The following is a 20,094-nucleotide window of genomic DNA, read 5'->3' as shown; positions in this document are numbered from 1 at the left end:
GCCCAAAAGCATTGCTCGGTGGTCAAGGGGATTCAAAGCCTTTGTAAGGTCATTGGTTCAATTCCCACTAGCTATTATCTCTTCTAATTTTTTAACCTTTTTCTATTTTGAACCTCCTTAGCGAAAATCCTACCTCCGTCACTGATTCGGAAGGGTTCAAGCTCCAGTCGATTGGATTATGCTCATATAGAATCTGCTTGGGCTTCAGCACTGTAGCAGCCGGTGCTGCATTAGTTGCGGGTTTAGGCATACTAGCATTCTTAAGTATATCCAGATGCATAAATAGAAAATTTATTTTCTTTCTGCTTATAGCTCCTATAGGCGGAATACTACACGTTAAGATACAGAGTTGTGATAGAACATGGATTTAACCGTATCAATGAAATAAGAATTGACCAAATCGCTGCACGAGGACGAGGCATCTGAAAAGGATTACCACTTCTCTCCAGCAGCTTTACCCACAGCAACAACAAATTTGTTGTTTGGATACTTTTCTTTGTACTGCTCTTTGAACTCTTTGACGCCATCTTTGTTTTGCTTCGTCTCTTTCTTTTTTGTTTCTTTCTGGATGTTATTTTTTCCTCCCAAAATTGTTATCTCTTTCCCGATTCCTCCCCGTTGAGGAACCTGCCGCTGACTTCTTCTTCTCATCCCCTCACTAGAACCTGACAGATCTGGAATAAAAATACAGATTTGAAATTTTAGAAAAGGCTGAAAAAGAATAAACAAGAAAAATTCAGAAATAAGAGAAGATTTTCGATTTTGTTTCTTTGCTATTTTCGATTTCTGATTTTAGCTTAATAATTTTCGGGAATTTGGGGGGTTGATTCGTTGCCCATTGCTATCGAGTTGCGCTCGTTTGGTCACCGATTTGTTGTTGTTATGTTGCCGGATCTTCTCGTCTATTTCAGAAGCTTGCTTGTTGTTTTTCTTTAGTTAATTTCGGCTGCTAGTTACTTTCGGTGCTACACCAGTGGTAGCGGTAACAGCCCTTTTTGGTTTTTGGGTCGTGGTATTTTCTGTGTTTTCAGGGAAATTCTCAAAGTTGTTGGAGACAAGTTGGGCGCACGAGCACTAGAAAAGGAGAGCAACCTGGACGAGCGTCAGCAAAGGGCGGTGGAAAGTGGTGCGTGAGCTTGCAAGTACATCGAGGGCTGCAAATCAACACAGGTTTGGTTCTCGGGAATTGGTACCTCCCGGTCTACTGTTTTCTTTTTGTGTTAGCTAAATTGTTGTTACTTTAATTCACAATAGTTAAATCATTCAATAGGTGTACCGGTAGTCACTTGTTTTCTTCTAGTTTGATTCGTTGTCCGTTGTGCACTAGCGAGTCTTCTGTAGATTTGTCGTAGGTGTAGTGGCGGTGTCACACCTCCTTTTTCAGCCCCCGCGAGGGTACAAGAGTTTTTTCCAATTAAAGGACAATCGAACGGGATTTGTTTAATTATTTCAGAGTCGCCACTTGGGAGATTTATGGTGTCCCAAGTCACCGGTTTTAATCCCGAATCGAGGAAAAGAATGACTCTAAATTACAGTCCGCGCACCAGATATCCAGATAAGGAATTCTGTTAACCCGGGAGAAGGTGTTAGGCATTCCCGAGTTCCGTGGTTCTAGCACGGTCGCTCAACTATTATATCCGGCTTATTTATCTGATTTTAACAATTATGTACTTAGTGCAAATTATGATTCTTTTACCGCTTCTATTATTATTGTTGTTAATTTACAAAACAAAAAATTGCAACGTCGTGAAAACGTATCTCGAACCTCGTCACAATCAATGTACCCGAGGCTATCGACGCGTCTTGACTCCGTTGAGATTTAGATTTGGGTTACATAAATGCACACCCGAGTTTAGGAAAATATCATTATTAAATACGCCCCTAAAGCGACTAGCGTATCATTATTTTGGGTAGGGCCGTGAAATTTGCTAAACGGTCCGTCCCGGAATCTAAGCATTTAATACATACACTTAACGAGGGCCCCGCCATTTATGTGTTTATCCAGCGAGGCTCCTCTCATAAAAAAACAATCATAAAGTGACTATGTTTTCTATTTTTGTCCGTCTCTAAAAATGAAAGAATCCTAATCAATTACTGGCTTAAAACTAAACCTTAGGGAAAACGCATCCGAATCTACTTCAAAAGAATGAAACCGAAACTACGCACTATATGCCAAATAATGAGCCAATGGTACGATAACGAACATGAATTAGGAAATGACCGAACTTTAACATCCTTATCCTACAGAAGCTCCTATAACTATAGTTACAAATATGCTGCAAACTTAATTCGAGTTTCAAATCCCTTGTTATTACTCCATTTTGTTAACATGCCGATTTATGAGCTTGCATTGAATATTAACATGGCTACAATGAGAATTGAAAGGTCAAGGTCTAGTGACGCTAGCCTAAAACGAACTGCCTGTAATTATCCTTACTAATTATATCTACTTAACAATAATTCCTGCCTTTTAAACCACAACTTTACTCTAAATTATCTGAATTCTAGAACTCGAACTTTTATACTAATTCACGTTATCTAGAATTTGCCATGTTGAAAAAAAAAACGTCACCTTACTTCGATAGCTTACAATCTTCCTATTCACATATTGAAAGGGTTTTTGATAATACTGGAAATCAACTTAACCAATGGTCATCAATTCGAATCAGTCTCAACTAATACTCAACGGCCAACATATTTATACATTTATACTTAACGACTCATTTCATCACAGTCTATCACATATTACAGATTCACTTAATCCAAATTACACAAATTATAACAGATCCTAATTATTGGAATCTCTATATTACCATTACCTATCTAACAGAACTTGAACATTCAACAATGATTAGGAAATAAAACAGCATCGAGACCAATGCCATAACAGTAGTGCTTGTACTTCGTTCTTTCTTCCAAATAGGCTTTAATCAACTTGACATTTATACATCATTCAATGTTGCGATCAATACCTGATATGTGGAAAGCAAAGAAGTAGGGAAAAATCAGTAGAAGCAACAACAGTGTAAGCAGTAACACAGCAGATTCAACAACACAACAACAACCAGTGAAGCCAACAACAACCAGTAATAGACACCCCGTGGCAGATTTAAAGAAAACCAAGCAGTAACCGAATGGAACAGTATTCAAACAATAAAAAGCTAGGAGAGTACCAGCTGAAATCCAATAGTACCAAAAGAACACAGACAGATGCGAGAAACAGCAATTTTCTGATTTGTCAAACACTCAAAGGAAAAATAAAAGGACAAGCTCAAGCTTTTGATGTAAAGTTTAGCCTTATGGATCAACCAGCCTTAACACTCTTGTTTTTCTCTGGCTTCTGAGGATCCAGAAAAGACTTTTTTCTTTTTTTCTTCTTCTGAATGAGCCTCTTTATAGCCAAAAATAGGCAAACCCCAGGATGCCTTGATATCTTTTTTCCTTAACTCTGCCCATACCCCTGAAACATACTAAACTAATCAGAAAATGCCCATGATATTCCTGACAGCTCCCCATACCGCATGCTTTTCAAAATTATGGGTGTCTAACTTATTTTAATTAACCTCCCCCATGCCATTTAATCTTATTCCCCACTATTGCCTTAGTTTAATCCTATTTCAGTACCCTATTGTCAGCCCAACTTAAACTAAATATTTCTGATCTTTTCAAACCCCCAAACTAACCCTGCTAAACCCTGATCATTACAGTATTACCCTATTTCAGTAGCAGGAACTTTGGACTTCCGAAAGTTCTAATTCAAATTGCCCTAAACTAAACTCTAGCTATTACACTGCAACTACAAACCATTCACAAATATGTCAAACAATTAGCTAAACGACAATGATTCGACCAGTCATAAGAAACCATACGAATCAGAATAGTTGCACATTCAGTCCTATAAAAACTAATCGACGACGTTTATCTAAGCGACTACACTAATTATAACATAGAACAATCAGTCGAACAAACAAACAAACGAATAGGGCATCAATTGCCTTCAACAATTTTTTGCACGACACTGGGAACCCATATAAATTATCTGCCAGACGATATCAATCAAATTGAACATGCATCTTATCATACGTGTTCAAACATAAACAGAAGAACAATCGACCAAATAAAAGGTCTTACGAAGATGGAGAACAAATTGAAAAACAAATATTAGAAATACCAAACAAACTAACCAAACATGCTGACAAACTAAAACAACATTTTAAACAAAAATAGAAAAGAAAGAGGGAACTCACTCTGAAAAGCTTAGACACAGACGACCCCATCTTTGACCGTATTTGCCCATTTAGAGGTCGAACAAACTTTAATCGGGGTGTTCTCAACCGAGAACACCTTGATTAAGGTCTATTAGACCCCAACCCTCTGTTAAACTGGCCAGATTCCAAGGTTCTTGTGTTCTAGGGTTCGAACCAGTCCGATTTGGGGCTTGAGGATTTGTGGGTAGATTCAGACCAAACCAAGCTTGGTTTGGTCACACGTGAGGCCAGGGTGGTGACTGGTGTGAAACTGGGGTGGGTTGGTATAGGTCAGGGTTGGGCTCGAACCTTCAAATTAAGATTCGAGATGATGGGGGATGATTCGAGGCAAGGGGGTAGCAGATCCGTGTTCAGGGTGGTGAGGTGCATCAGGGGTGTTACTTTGGTGGTCACCGGCGCCGGGGCCGCCGGGTTCATGGTGAGAGTGTATGGGGGAAGCTAGGGTTTGGAACAGGGGCTTGTGTTTGTGTTTGGGACGATGGTGTACAGTGGTGAAGGGTGGGGTTTGGTTTGGGGGCGTGGGGTGTACTGGGGAGCTTATATACGGAGGGGGGTGGTTTGATCCTGGCCGCTTGACAGAGAGTGATCAATGGCCAGGATCCCTTGGCTAATGTAGAACGGTGTCGTTCCACTTAAAAGGGGATCGGGTTGGTCCGGGGTTAAATGGGTCGGGCATATGGGGATGGCCTAAGGCCGTTTGATGGGGTTGGGTTAACGGTTGAGATCAGATGGCCCTATACGGCGTCGTTTGGGTAAGTGAATGGCCTGATCTGGACCGTTCATTTGAATCAATCAATGGCTCAAGATGGGGATGTTGATACGGCGTCGTTTGGGACCATGCCTGGGCAGCCTGGGTTTGGACTGGGTTGTGGTAATTGATTTGGGCCTGACTTTTTCATTTATATTTCGGCCCCATCCGAGTTTTTTCATTTTTTTCAACTCTTTTTCTTTTTCTAATTTTAATTAACAATCAATAAAATTCTAAAAATAATCTATAAACCCAAAATTAGCATACGAAATGTCAATTAAACCTTAACAATAATTAACGCACAAGGTCAAACATTTAATTAGAAAAAATAAAATTGCACAACGGCACACATAAATGACAAACGCAACAAATACATATTTTTTTTTGATTTTCTTTTTTTTTAAATAAAACATGGCTTAATTAATTCCAAAATGTACAAATAAATATTAAATGTGCATGCAACATGTGTTTTTGTATTTTTAGTTAATCGCCACAAGGGTAAACATTTACGGACAAAATAATTACCAAAATGTCACTCAAATTCTCAAAATTGTACACAGATGAAATTTGTTTTATTTTTTGATTTCTTTTGGAGTAGTTTTCGTGAAGCAAAAATCACGTGCTCACAGCTGCCCCTCTTTGTCCGAAAAACACAAAGAGTTTTCGTGCAAAGATAAAGTGAGCAGATACGAGCGATTTTTGCCCGTTGGAGTACTCCGTGTGAAGCATTTTTTGGAAAAAGATTTAACCGAACATTTGCTTCAAAGGTTTCCTACATATCCCTGGCTAGAAGGGAATAAGGTTAATGTAGTTCGGGAAATTTTGGTAGCTGGGACTGCAATGTAACTGCTGCTGTATGCTGTTATCACTGCTTACCGATCTCCTTGTTACACCGTGCTTAAAAATAAACAAGAAGCTAGACTAGACTACGGATCATAAGATCTCATCTATCTTCAACTTGTCCTTGTTGCCTTGCTTTCTTGTCGGTTTATGTTTCTTCTGGTGCTTTTCTTCTGAGGACTTGGGGATTACACTGCCTTTTGCCTTTCTGAATACCAGTTTTCATCATTTTGTTTGGTGCGCTGCGATATGGCTTCCTTCATTAAGCTTTTCGGCGATTCCTCTGGGGATACGACTCTCTTCATAAGATTTGTTATGCTGGGCATAATTTAATGTTCACAGGCCGCTTCTTTCAAGACGCGTTTTTTCTTACTTTCGACTCATGTGTTGAATTTTTGTTGGGACCTCTTGTTGCAACCTTCTGCTTTCCGGTGCTGGGGATTTTTATTGTTTCCTTCTGAGGATTCCTGTTGTAACCTTCTAGCTTCCGGTGGGTTATTTATTTCAAGATCTGAAGTATAAGACTAAAAAATATTCCTCTCATTATACAGGTGGGCGCCTATTTAACTAAGACATGAAAATATTCCTCTCATTATACAGGTGGGCGCCTATTTAACTAAGACATGAAAATATTCCTCTCATTATACAGGTGGGCGCCTATTTAACTAAGACATGAAAATATTCCTCTCATTATACAGGTGGGCGCCTATTTAACTAAGACATGAAAATATTCCTCTCATTATACAGGTGGGCGCCTATTTAACTAAGACATGAAAATATTCCTCTCATTATACAGGTGGGCGCCTATTTAACTAAGACATGAAAATATTCCTCTCATTATACAGGTGGGCGCCTATTTAACTAAGACATGAAAATATTCCTCTCATTATACAGGTGGGCGCCTATTTAACTAAGACATGAAAATATTCCTCTCATTATACAGGTGGGCGCCTATTTAACTAAGACATGAAAATATTCCTCTCATTATACAGGTGGGCGCCTATTTAACTAAGACATGAAAATATTCCTCTCATTATACAGGTGGGCGCCTATTTAACTAAGACATGAAAATATTCCTCTCATTATACAGGTGGGCGCCTATTTAACTAAGACATGAAAATATTCCTCTCATTATACAGGTGGGCGCCTATTTAACTAAGACATGAAAATATTCCTCTCATTATACAGGTGGGCGCCTATTTAACTAAGACATGAAAATATTCCTCTCATTATACAGGTGGGCGCCTATTTAACTAAGACATGAAAATATTCCTCTCATTATACAGGTGGGCGCCTATTTAACTAAGACATGAAAATATTCCTCTCATTATACAGGTGGGCGCCTATTTAACTAAGACATGAAAATATTCCTCTCATTATACAGGTGGGCGCCTATTTAACTAAGACATGAAAATATTCCTCTCATTATACAGGTGGGCGCCTATTTAACTAAGACATGAAAATATTCCTCTCATTATACAGGTGGGCGCCTATTTAACTAAGACATGAAAATATTCCTCTCATTATACAGGTGGGCGCCTATTTAACTAAGACATGAAAATATTCCTCTCATTATACAGGTGGGCGCCTATTTAACTAAGACATGAAAATATTCCTCTCATTATACAGGTGGGCGCCTATTTAACTAAGACATGAAAATATTCCTCTCATTATACAGGTGGGCGCCTATTTAACTAAGACATGAAAATATTCCTCTCATTATACAGGTGGGCGCCTATTTAACTAAGACATGAAAATATTCCTCTCATTATACAGGTGGGCGCCTATTTAACTAAGACATGAAAATATTCCTCTCATTATACAGGTGGGCGCCTATTTAACTAAGACATGAAAATATTCCTCTCATTATACAGGTGGGCGCCTATTTAACTAAGACATGAAAATATTCCTCTCATTATACAGGTGGGCGCCTATTTAACTAAGACATGAAAATATTCCTCTCATTATACAGGTGGGCGCCTATTTAACTAAGACATGAAAATATTCCTCTCATTATACAGGTGGGCGCCTATTTAACTAAGACATGAAAATATTCCTCTCATTATACAGGTGGGCGCCTATTTAACTAAGACATGAAAATATTCCTCTCATTATACAGGTGGGCGCCTATTTAACTAAGACATGAAAATATTCCTCTCATTATACAGGTGGGCGCCTATTTAACTAAGACATGAAAATATTCCTCTCATTATACAGGTGGGCGCCTATTTAACTAAGACATGAAAATATTCCTCTCATTATACAGGTGGGCGCCTATTTAACTAAGACATGAAAATATTCCTCTCATTATACAGGTGGGCGCCTATTTAACTAAGACATGAAAATATTCCTCTCATTATACAGGTGGGCGCCTATTTAACTAAGACATGAAAATATTCCTCTCATTATACAGGTGGGCGCCTATTTAACTAAGACATGAAAATATTCCTCTCATTATACAGGTGTGCGCCTATTTAACTAAGAAATGAAAATATTCCTCTCATTATACAGGTGGGCGCCTATTTAACAAAGACATGAAAATATTCCTCTCATTATACAGGTGGGCGCCTATTTAACTAAGACATGAAAATATTCCTCTCATTATACAGGTGGGCGCCTATTTAACTAAGACATGAAAATATTCCTCTCATTATACAGTTGGACGCCTATTTAACTAAGACATGAAAATATTCCTCTCATTATACAGGTGAGCGCCTATTTAACTAAGACATGAAAATATTCCTCTCATTATACAGGTGGGCGTCTATTTAACTAAGACATGAAAATATTCCTCTCATTATACAGGTGGGCGCCTATTTAACTAAGACATGAAAATATTTCTCTCATTATACAGGTGTGCGGCTATTTATCTAAGACATGAAAATATTCCTCTCATTATACAGGTGGACGCCTATTTAACTAAGACATGAAAATATTCCTCTCATTATACAGGTGGGCGCCTATTTAACTAAGACATGAAAATATTCCTCTCATTATATAGGTGGGCGTCTATTGAACTAAGACATGAAAATATTCCTCTCGTTATGCAGGTGGGCGCCTATTTAACTACGACATGAAAATATTCCTCTCATTATATAGGTGGGCACCTATTTAACTAAGACATGAAAATATTCCTCTCATTATACAGGTGGGCGCCTATTTAACTAAGACATGAAAATATTCCTCTCATTATACAGGTGGGCGCCTATTGAACTAAGACATGAAAATATTCCTCTCATTATACAGGTGGGCGCCTATTGAACAAAGACATGAAATTATTCCTCTCATTATACAGGTGGGCGCCTATTGAACTAAGACATGAAAATATTCCTCTCATTATACAGGTGGGCGTCTATTGAACTAAGACATGAAAATATTCCTCTCATTATACAGGTGGGCGCCTATTGAACTAAGACATGAAAATATTCCTCTCATTATACAGGTGGGTGCCTATTTAACTAAGACATGAAAATATTCCTCTCATTATATAGGTGGGCGTCTATTGAACTAAGACATGAAAATATTCCTCTCATTATACAGGTGGGCGCCTATTTATCTAAGACATGAAAATATTCCTCTCATTATACAGGTGGGTGGCTATTTATCTAAGACATGAAAATATTCCTCTCATTATACAGGTGGGCACCTATTGAACTAAGACATGAAAATATTCCTCTCATTATACAGGTGGGCGCCTATTTAACTAAGACATGAAAATATTCCTCTCATTATACAGGTGGGCGCCTATTTAACTAAGACATGAAAATATTTCTCTCATTATACAGGTGGGCGCCTATTTGACTAAGACATGAAAATATTCCTCTCATTATACAGGTGGGCGCCTATTGAACTAAGACATGAAAATATTCCTCTCATTATACAAGTGGACGCCTATTGAACTAAGACATGAAACTATTCCTCTCATTATACACGTGGCCTCCTATTGAACTAAGACATGAAATTATTCCTCTCATTATACACGTGGCCTCCTATTGAACTAAGACATGAAAATATTCCTCTCATTATACAGGTGGACGCCTATTTAACTAAGACATGAAAATATTCCTCTCATTATACAGGTGGGCGCATATTGAACTAAGACACGAAAATATTCCTCTCATTATACAGTTGGGCGCCTATTGAACTAAGACATGAAAATATTCCTCTCATTATATAGGTGGGCGTCTATTGAACTAAGACATGAAAGTATTCCTCTCATTCTACAGGTGGGTGCCTATTTAACTACGACATAAAAATATTCCTCTCATTATACAGGTGGGCGGCTATTTATCTAAGACATGAAAATATTCCTCTCATTATACAGGTGGGCGCCTATTTAACTAAGACATGAAAATATTCCTCTCATTATACAGGTGGGCGCCTATTTAACTAAGACATGAAAATATTCCTCTCATTATACAGGTGGGCGCCTATTTAACTAAGACATGAAAATATTCCTCTCATTATACAGGTGGGCGCCTATTTAACTAAGACATGAAAATATTCCTCTCATTATACAGGTGGACGCCTATTTAACTAAGACATGAAAATATTCCTCTCATTATACAGGTGGGCGCCTATTTAACTAAGACATGAAAATATTCCTCTCATTATACAGGTGGGCGCCTATTTAACTAAGACATGAAAATATTCCTCTCATTATACAGGTGGGCGCCTATTTAACTAAGACATGAAAATATTCCTCTCATTATACAGGTGGGCGCCTATTTAACTAAGACATGAAAATATTCCTCTCATTATACAGGTGGACGCCTATTTAACTAAGACATGAAAATATTCCTCTCATTATACAGGTGGGCGCCTATTTAACTAAGACATGAAAATATTCTTTCCATTATACAGGTGGGCGTCTATTGAACTAAGACATGAAAATATTCCTCTCATTATACAGGTGGGCGCCTATTTAACTACGACATGAAAATATTTCTCTCATTATACAGGTGGGCACCTATTTAACTAAGACATGAAAATATTCATCTCATTATACAGGTGGGCGCCTATTTAACTAAGACATTAAAATATTCCTCTCATTATACAGGTGGGCGCCTATTGAACTAAGACATGAAAATATTTCTCTCAATATACAGGTGGGCGCCTATTGAAATAAGACATGAAAATATTCCTCTCATTATACAGGTGGGCGCCTATTGAACTAAGACATGAAAATATTCCTCTCATTATACAGGTGGGCGTCTATTGAACTAAGACATGAAAATATTCCTCTCATTATACAGGTGGGCGCCTATTGAACTAAGACATGAAAATATTCCTCTCATTATACAGGTGGGCGCCTATTTAACTAAGACATGAAAATATTCCTTTCATTATACAGGTGGGCGTCTATTTAACTAAGACATGAAAATATTCCTCTCATTATATAGGTGGGCGTCTATTGAACTAAGACATGAAAATATTCCTCTCATTATACAGGTGGGCGCCTATTTATCTAAGACATGAAAATATTTCTCTCATTATACAGGTGGACGACTATTTATCTAAGACTTGAAAATATTCCTCTCATTATACAGGTAGGCGCCTATTGAACTAAGACATGAAAATATTCCTCTCATTATATAGGTGGACGCCTATTTAACTAAGACGTGAAAATATTCCTCTCATTATACAGGTGGACGCCTATTTAACTAAGACATGAAAATATTTCTCTCATTATACAGGTGGGCGCCTATTTAACTAAGACATGAAAATATTCATCTCATTATACAGGTGGGCGCCTATTTAACTAAGACATGAAAATATTCCTCTCATTATACATGTGGGCGCCTATTGAACTAAGACATGAAAATATTCCTCTCTTTATACAGGTGGGCGCCTATTGAACTAAGACATGAAACTATTCCTCTCATTATACACGTGGCCTCCTATTGAACTAAGACATGAAAATATTCCTCTCATTATACAGGTGGACGCCTATTTAACTAAGACATGAAAATATTCCTCTCATTATACAGGTGGGCGCCTATTTAACTACGACATGAAAATATTCCTCTCATTATACAGGTGGGCGCCTATTGAACTAAGACATGAAAATATTCCTCTCATTATACAGGTGGGCGCCTATTGAACTAAGACATGAAAATATTCCTCTCATTATACAGGTGGGCGCCTATTGAACTAAGACATGATAATATTCCTCTCATTATACAGGTGGGCGCCTATTTAACTAAGACATGAAAATATTCCTCTCATTATACAGGTGGGCGTCTATTTAACTAAGACATGAAAATATTCCTCTCATTATACAGGTGGGCGCCTATTTAACTAAGACATGAAAATATTTCTCTCATTATACAGGTGTGCGGCTATTTATCTAAGACATGAAAATATTCCTCTCATTATACAGGTGGGCGCCTATTGAACTAAGACATGAAAATATTCCTCTCATTATACAGGTGGATGCCTATTTAACTAAGACATGAAAATATTTCTCTCATTATACAGGTGTGAGCCTATTTAACTAAGACATAAAAATATTTCTCTCATTATACAGGTGGGCGCCTATTTAACTAAGACATGAAAATATTCCTCTCATTATACAGGTGGGCGCCTATTGAACTAAGACATGAAAATATTCCTCTCATTATACAGGTGGGCGCCTATTGAACTAAGACATGAAAATATTCCTCTCATTATACAGGTGGGCGCCTATTGAACTAAGACATGAAAATATTCCTCTCATTATACAGGTGGGCGCCTATTTAACTAAGACATGAAAATATTCCTCTCATTATACAGGTGGACGTCTATTTAACTAAGACTTGAAAATATTCCTCTCATTATATAGGTGGGCGTCTATTGAACTAAGACATGAAAATATTCCTCTCATTATACAGGTGGGCGCCTATTTATCTAAGACATGAAAATATTTCTCTCATTATACAGGTGGACGACTATTTATCTAAGACATGAAAATATTCCTCTCATTATACAGGTAGGCGCCTATTGAACTAAGACATGAAAATATTCCTCTCATTATACAGGTGGGCGCCTATTTATCTAAGACGTGAAAATATTCCTCTCATTATACAGGTGGGCGCCTATTTAACTAAGACATGAAAATATTTCTCTCATTATACAGGTGGGCGCCTATTTAACTAAGACATGAAAATATTCCTCTCATTATACAGGTGGGAGCCTATTTAACTAAGACATGAAAATATTCCTCTCATTATACAGGTGGGCGCCTATTGAACTAAGACATGAAAATATTCCTCTATTTATATAGGTGGGCGCCTATTGAACTAAGACATGAAACTATTCCTCTCATTATACACGTGGCCTCCTATTGAACTAAGACATGAAAATATTCCTCTCATTATACAGGTGGACGCCTATTTAACTAAGACATGAAAATATTCCTCTCATTATACTGGTGGGCATCTATTTAACTACGACATGAAAATATTCCTCTCATTATACAGGTGGGCGCCTATTGAACTAAGACATGAAAATATTCCTCTCATTATACAGGTGGGCGCCTATTGAACTAAGACATGAAAATATTCCTCTCATTATACAGGTGGGCGCCTATTGAACTAAGACATGAAAATATTCCTCTCATTATACAGGTGTGCGCCTATTTAACTAAGAAATGAAAATATTCCTCTCATTATACAGGTGGGCGCCTATTTAACAAAGACATGAAAATATTCCTCTCATTATACAGGTGGGCGCCTATTTAACTAAGACATGAAAATATTCCTCTCATTATACAGGTGGGCGCCTATTTAACTAAGACATGAAAATATTCCTCTCATTATACAGGTGGGCGTCTATTTAACTAAGACATGAAAATATTCCTCTCATTATACAGGTGGGCGCCTATTTAACTAAGACATGAAAATATTTCTCTCATTATACAGGTGTGCGGCTATTTATCTAAGACATGAAAATATTCCTCTCATTATACAGGTAGGCGCCTATTGAACTAAGACATGAAAATAATCCTCTCATTATACAGGTGGGCGCCTATTTATCTAAGACGTGAAAATATTCCTCTCATTATACAGGTGGGCGCCTATTTAACTAAGACATGAAAATATTTCTCTCATTATACAGGTGGGCGCCTATTTAACTAAGACATGAAAATATTCCTCTCATTATACAGGTGGGCGCCTATTTAACTAAGACATGAAAATATTCCTCTCATTATACAGGTGGGCGCCTATTGAACTAAGACATGAAAATATTCCTCTCATTATACAGGTGGGCGCCTATTGAACTAAGACATGAAACTATTCCTCTCATTATACACGTGGCCTCCTATTGAACTAAGACATGAAAATATTCCTCTCATTATACAGGTGGACGCCTATTTAACTAAGACATGAAAATATTCCTCTCATTATACTGGTGGGCATCTATTTAACTACGACATGAAAATATTCCTCTCATTATACAGGTGGGCGCCTATTGAACTAAGACATGAAAATATTCCTCTCATTATACAGGTGGGCGCCTATTTAACTAAGACATGAAAATATTCCTCTCATTATACAGGTGGGCGCCTATTTAACTAAGACATGAAAATATTCCTCTCATTATACAGGTGTGCGCCTATTTAACTAAGAAATGAAAATATTCCTCTCATTATACAGGTGGGCGCCTATTTAACAAAGACATGAAAATATTCCTCTCATTATACAGGTGGGCGCCTATTTAACTAAGACATGAAACTATTCCTCTCATTATACAGGTGGGCGCCTATTGAACTAAGACATGAAAATATTCCTCTCATTATACAGGTGGGCGCCTATTTAACTAAGACATGAAAATATTCCTCTCATTATACAGGTGGGCGCCTATTTAACTAAGACATGAAAATATTCCTCTCATTATACAGGTGGGCGCCTATTTAACTAAGACATGAAAATATTCCTCTCATTATACAGGTGGGCGCCTATTTAACTAAGACATGAAAATATTCCTCTCTTTATACAGGTGGGCGCCTATTGAACTAAGACATGAAACTATTCCTCTCATTATACACGTGGCCTCCTATTGAACTAAGACATGAAAATATTCCTCTCATTATACAGGTGGACGCCTATTTAACTAAGACATGAAAATATTCCTCTCATTATACTGGTGGGCATCTATTTAACTACGACATGAAAATATTCCTCTCATTATACAGGTGGGCGCCTATTGAACTAAGACATGAAAATATTCCTCTCATTATACAGGTGGGCGCCTATTTAACTAAGACATGAAAATATTCCTCTCATTATACAGGTGGGCGCCTATTTAACTAAGACATGAAAATATTCCTCTCATTATACAGGTGTGCGCCTATTTAACTAAGAAATGAAAATATTCCTCTCATTATACAGGTGGGCGCCTATTTAACAAAGACATGAAAATATTCCTCTCATTATACAGGTGGGCGCCTATTTAACTAAGACATGAAAATATTCCTCTCATTATACAGGTGGGCGCCTATTTAACTAAGACATGAAAATATTCCTCTCATTATACAGGTGGGCGTCTATTTAACTAAGACATGAAAATATTCCTCTCATTATACAGGTGGGCGCCTATTTAACTAAGACATGAAAATATTTCTCTCATTATACAGGTGTGGGGCTATTTATCTAAGACATGAAAATATTCCTCTCATTATACAGGTGGACGCCTATTGAACTAAGACATGAAAATATTCCTCTCATTATACAGGTGGGTGCCTATTTAACTAAGACATGAAAATATTTCTCTCATTATACAGGTGTGAGCCTATTTAACTAAGACATAAAAATATTTCTCTCATTATACAGGTGGGCGCCTATTTAACTAAGACATGAAAATATTCCTCTCATTATACAGGTGGGCGCCTATTTAACTAAGACATGAAAATATTCCTCTCATTATACAGGTGGACGCCTATTTAACTAAGACATGAAAATATTCCTCTCATTATACAGGTGGGCGCCTATTTAACTAAGACATGAAAATATTCCTCTCATTATACAGGTGGGCGCCTATTGAACTAAGACATGAAACTATTCCTCTCATTATACACGTGGCCTCCTATTGAACTAAGACATGAAAATATTCCTCTCATTATACAGGTGGACGCCTATTTAACTAAGACATGAAAATATTCCTCTCATTATACAGGTGAGCGCTTATTGAACTAAGACATGAAAATATTTCTCTCAATATACAGGTGGGCGCCTATTGAACTAAGACATGAAAATATTCCTCTCATTATATTGGTGGGCGTCTATTGAACTAAGACATGAAAATATTCCTCTCATTCTACAGGTGGGTGCCTATTTAACTAAGACATAAAAATATTCCTCTCATTATACAGGTGGGCGCCTATTTATCTAAGACATGAAAATATTCCTCTCATTATACAGGTGGGCGGCTATTTATCTAAGACATGAAAATATTCCTCTCATTATACAGGTGGGCGCCTATTTTACTAAGACATGAAAATATTCCTCTCATTATACAGGTGGGCGCCTATTTAACTAAGACATGAAAATATTCCTCTCATTATACATGTGGGCGCCTATTTAACTAAGACATGAAAATATTCCTCTCATTATACAGGTGGGTGACTATTTAACTAAGACATGAAAATATTTCTCTCATTATACAGGTGGGCGCCTATTGAACTAAGACATGAAACTATTCCTCTCATTATACAGGTGGGCGCCTATTGAACTAAGACATGAAAATATTCCTCTCATTATACAGGTGGACGCCTATTGAACTAAGACATAAAAATATTCCTCTCATTATACAGGTGGGCGCCTATTGAACTAAGACATAAAAATATTCTTCTCATTATACAGGTGGGCGCCTATTAAACTAAGACATGAAAATATTCCTCTCATTATACAGGTGGGTGACTATTTAACTAAGACATGAAAATATTCCTCTCATTATACAGGTGGGCGCCTATTGAACTAAGACATGAAACTATTCCTCTCATTATACAGGTGGGCGCCTATTGAACTAAGACATGAAAATATTCCTCTCATTATACAGGTGGACGCCTATTTAACTAAGACATGAAAATATTCTTCTCATTATACAGGTGAGCGCCTATTGAACTAAGACATAAAAATATTCCTCTCATTATACAGGTGGGCGCCTATTGAACTAAGACATAAAAATATTCTTCTCATTATACAGGTGGGCGCCTATTGAACTAAGACATGAAAATATTCCTCTCATTATACAGGTGGGCGCCTATTTAACTAAGACATGAAAATATTCCTCTCATTATACAGGTGGGCGCCTATTTAACTAAGACATGAAAATATTCCTCTCATTATACAGGTGGGCGCCTATTTAACTAAGACATGAAAATATTCCTCTCATTATACAGGTGGGCGCCTATTGAACTAAGACATGAAAATATTCCTCTCATTATACAGGTGGGCGCCTATTGAACTAAGACATGAAACTATTCCTCTCATTATACACGTGGCCTCCTATTGAACTAAGACATGAAAATATTTCTCTCATTATACAGGTGGGCGTCTATTGAACTAAGACATGAAAATATTCCTCTCATTATACAGGTGGGCGCCTATTGAACTAAGACATGAAACTATTCCTCTCATTATACACGTGGCCTCCTATTGAACTAAGACATGAAAATATTCCTCTCATTATACAGGTGGACGCCTATTTAACTAAGACATGAAAATATTCCTCTCATTATACAGGTGGGCGCCTATTGAACTAAGATATAAAAATATTCTTCTCATTATACAGGTGGGCGCCTATTGAACTAAGGCATGAAAATATTCCTCTCATTATACAGGTGGGTGCTTATTTAACTAAGACATGAAAATATTCCTCTCATTATACAGGTGGGTGCCTATTTAACTAAGACATGAAAATATTCCTCTCATTATACAGGTGGACGCCTATTTAACTAAGACATGAAAATATTCCTCTCATTATACAGGTGGGCGCCTATTTAACTAAGACATGAAAATATTCCTCTCATTATACAGGTGGGCACCTATTTAACTAAGACATGAAAATATTCCTCTCATTATGCAGGTGGGCGCCTATTGAACTAAGACATGAAAATATTTCTCTCATTATGCAGGTGGGCGCCTATTGAACTAAGACATGAAAATATTTCTCTCATTATACAGGTGGGCGCCTATTGAACTAAGACATGAAACTATTCCTCTCATTATACAGGTGGGCGCCTATTGAACTAAGACATGAAAATATTCCTCTCATTATACAGGTGGACGCCTATTTAACTAAGACATGAAAATATTCTTCTCATTATACAGGTGGGCGCCTATTGAACTAAGACATGAAAATATTCCTCTCATTATACAGGTGGGTGCTTATTGAACTAAGACATGAAAATATTCCTCTCATTATACAGGTGGGCGCCTATTTAACTAAGACATGAAAATATTCCTCTCATTATACAGGTGGGCGCCTATTTAACTAAGACATGAAAATATTCCTCTCATTATACAGGTGGGCGCCTATTTAACTAAGACATGAAAATATTCCTCTCATTATACAGGTGGGCGCCTATTTAACTAAGACATGAAAATATTCCTCTCATTATACAGGTGGGCGCCTATTTAACTAAGACATGAAAATATTCCTCTCATTATACAGGTGGGCGCCTATTGAACTAAAACATGAAATTATTCCTCTCATTATACAGGTGGGCGTCTATTGAACTAAGACATGAAAATATTCCTCTCATTATACAGGTGGGCGCCTATTTAACTAAGACATGAAAATAATCCTCTCATTCTACAGGTGGGCGCCTATTTAACTAAGACATAAAAATATTCCTCTCATTATACAGGTGGGCGCCTATTTATCTAAGACATGAAAATATTCCTCTCATTATACAGGTGGGCGCCTATTTAACTAAGACATGAAAATATTCCTCTCATTATACAGGTGGGCGCCTATTTAACTAAGACATGAAAATATTCCTCTCATTATACAGGTGGACGCCTATTTAACTAAGACATGAAAATATTCCTCTCATTATACAGGTGGGCGCCTATTTAACTAAGACATGAAAATATTCCTCTCATTATACAGGTGGGCGCCTATTTAACTAAGACATGAAAATATTCCTCTCATTATACAGGTGGGCGCCTATTTAACTAAGACATGAAAATATTCCTCTCATTATACAGGTGGGCGCCTATTTAACTAAGACATGAAAATATTCCTCTCATTATACAGGTGGGCGCCTATTGAACTAAGACATGAAAATATTCCTCTCATTATACAGGTGGGCGCCTATTGAACTAAGACATGAAACTATTCCTCTCATTATACACGTGGCCTCCTATTGAACTAAGACATGAAAATATTCCTCTCATTATACAGGTGGACGCCTATTTAACTAAGACATGAAAATATTCCTCTCATTATACAGGTGGGCGCCTATTGAACTAAGATATAAAAATATTCTTCTCATTATACAGGTGGGCGCCTATTGAACTAAGGCATGAAAATATTCCTCTCATTATACAGGTGGGTGCTTATTTAACTAAGACATGAAAATATTCCTCTCATTATACAGGTGGGTGCCTATTTAACTAAGACATGAAAATATTCCTCTCATTATACAGGTGGACGCCTATTTAACTAAGACATGAAAATATTCCTCTCATTATACAGGTGGGCGCCTATTTAACTAAGACATGAAAATATTCCTCTCATTATACAGGTGGGCGCCTATTTAACTAAGACATGAAAATATTCCTCTCATTATACAGGTGGGCGCCTATTTAACTAAGACATGAAAATATTCCTCTCATTATACAGGTGGGCGCCTATTTAACTAAGACATGAAAATATTCCTCTCATTATACAGGTGGGCGCCTATTTAACTAAGACATGAAAATATTCCTCTCATTATACAGGTGGGCGCCTATTTAACTAAGACATGAAAATATTCCTCTCATTATACAGGTGGGCGCCTATTTAACTAAGACATGAAAATATTCCTCTCATTATACAGGTGGGCGCCTATTGAACTAAGACATGAAAATATTCCTCTCATTATACAGGTGGGCGCCTATTGAACTGAGACATGAAAATATTCTTCTCATTATACAGGTGGGCGCCTATTGAACTAAGACATGAAAATATTCCTCTCATTATACAGGTGGGCGCCTATTGAACTAAGACATGAAAATATTCTTCTCATTATACAGGTGGGCGCCTATTGAA

This window comes from Nicotiana sylvestris, chromosome 6, assembly GCF_000393655.2.
Source record: "Nicotiana sylvestris chromosome 6, ASM39365v2, whole genome shotgun sequence".
In the NCBI taxonomy this organism is placed as follows: domain Eukaryota; kingdom Viridiplantae; phylum Streptophyta; class Magnoliopsida; order Solanales; family Solanaceae; genus Nicotiana; species Nicotiana sylvestris.
The sequence above is the reverse complement of the archived record's forward strand: the minus strand, read 5'-3'. Positions refer to the sequence as shown.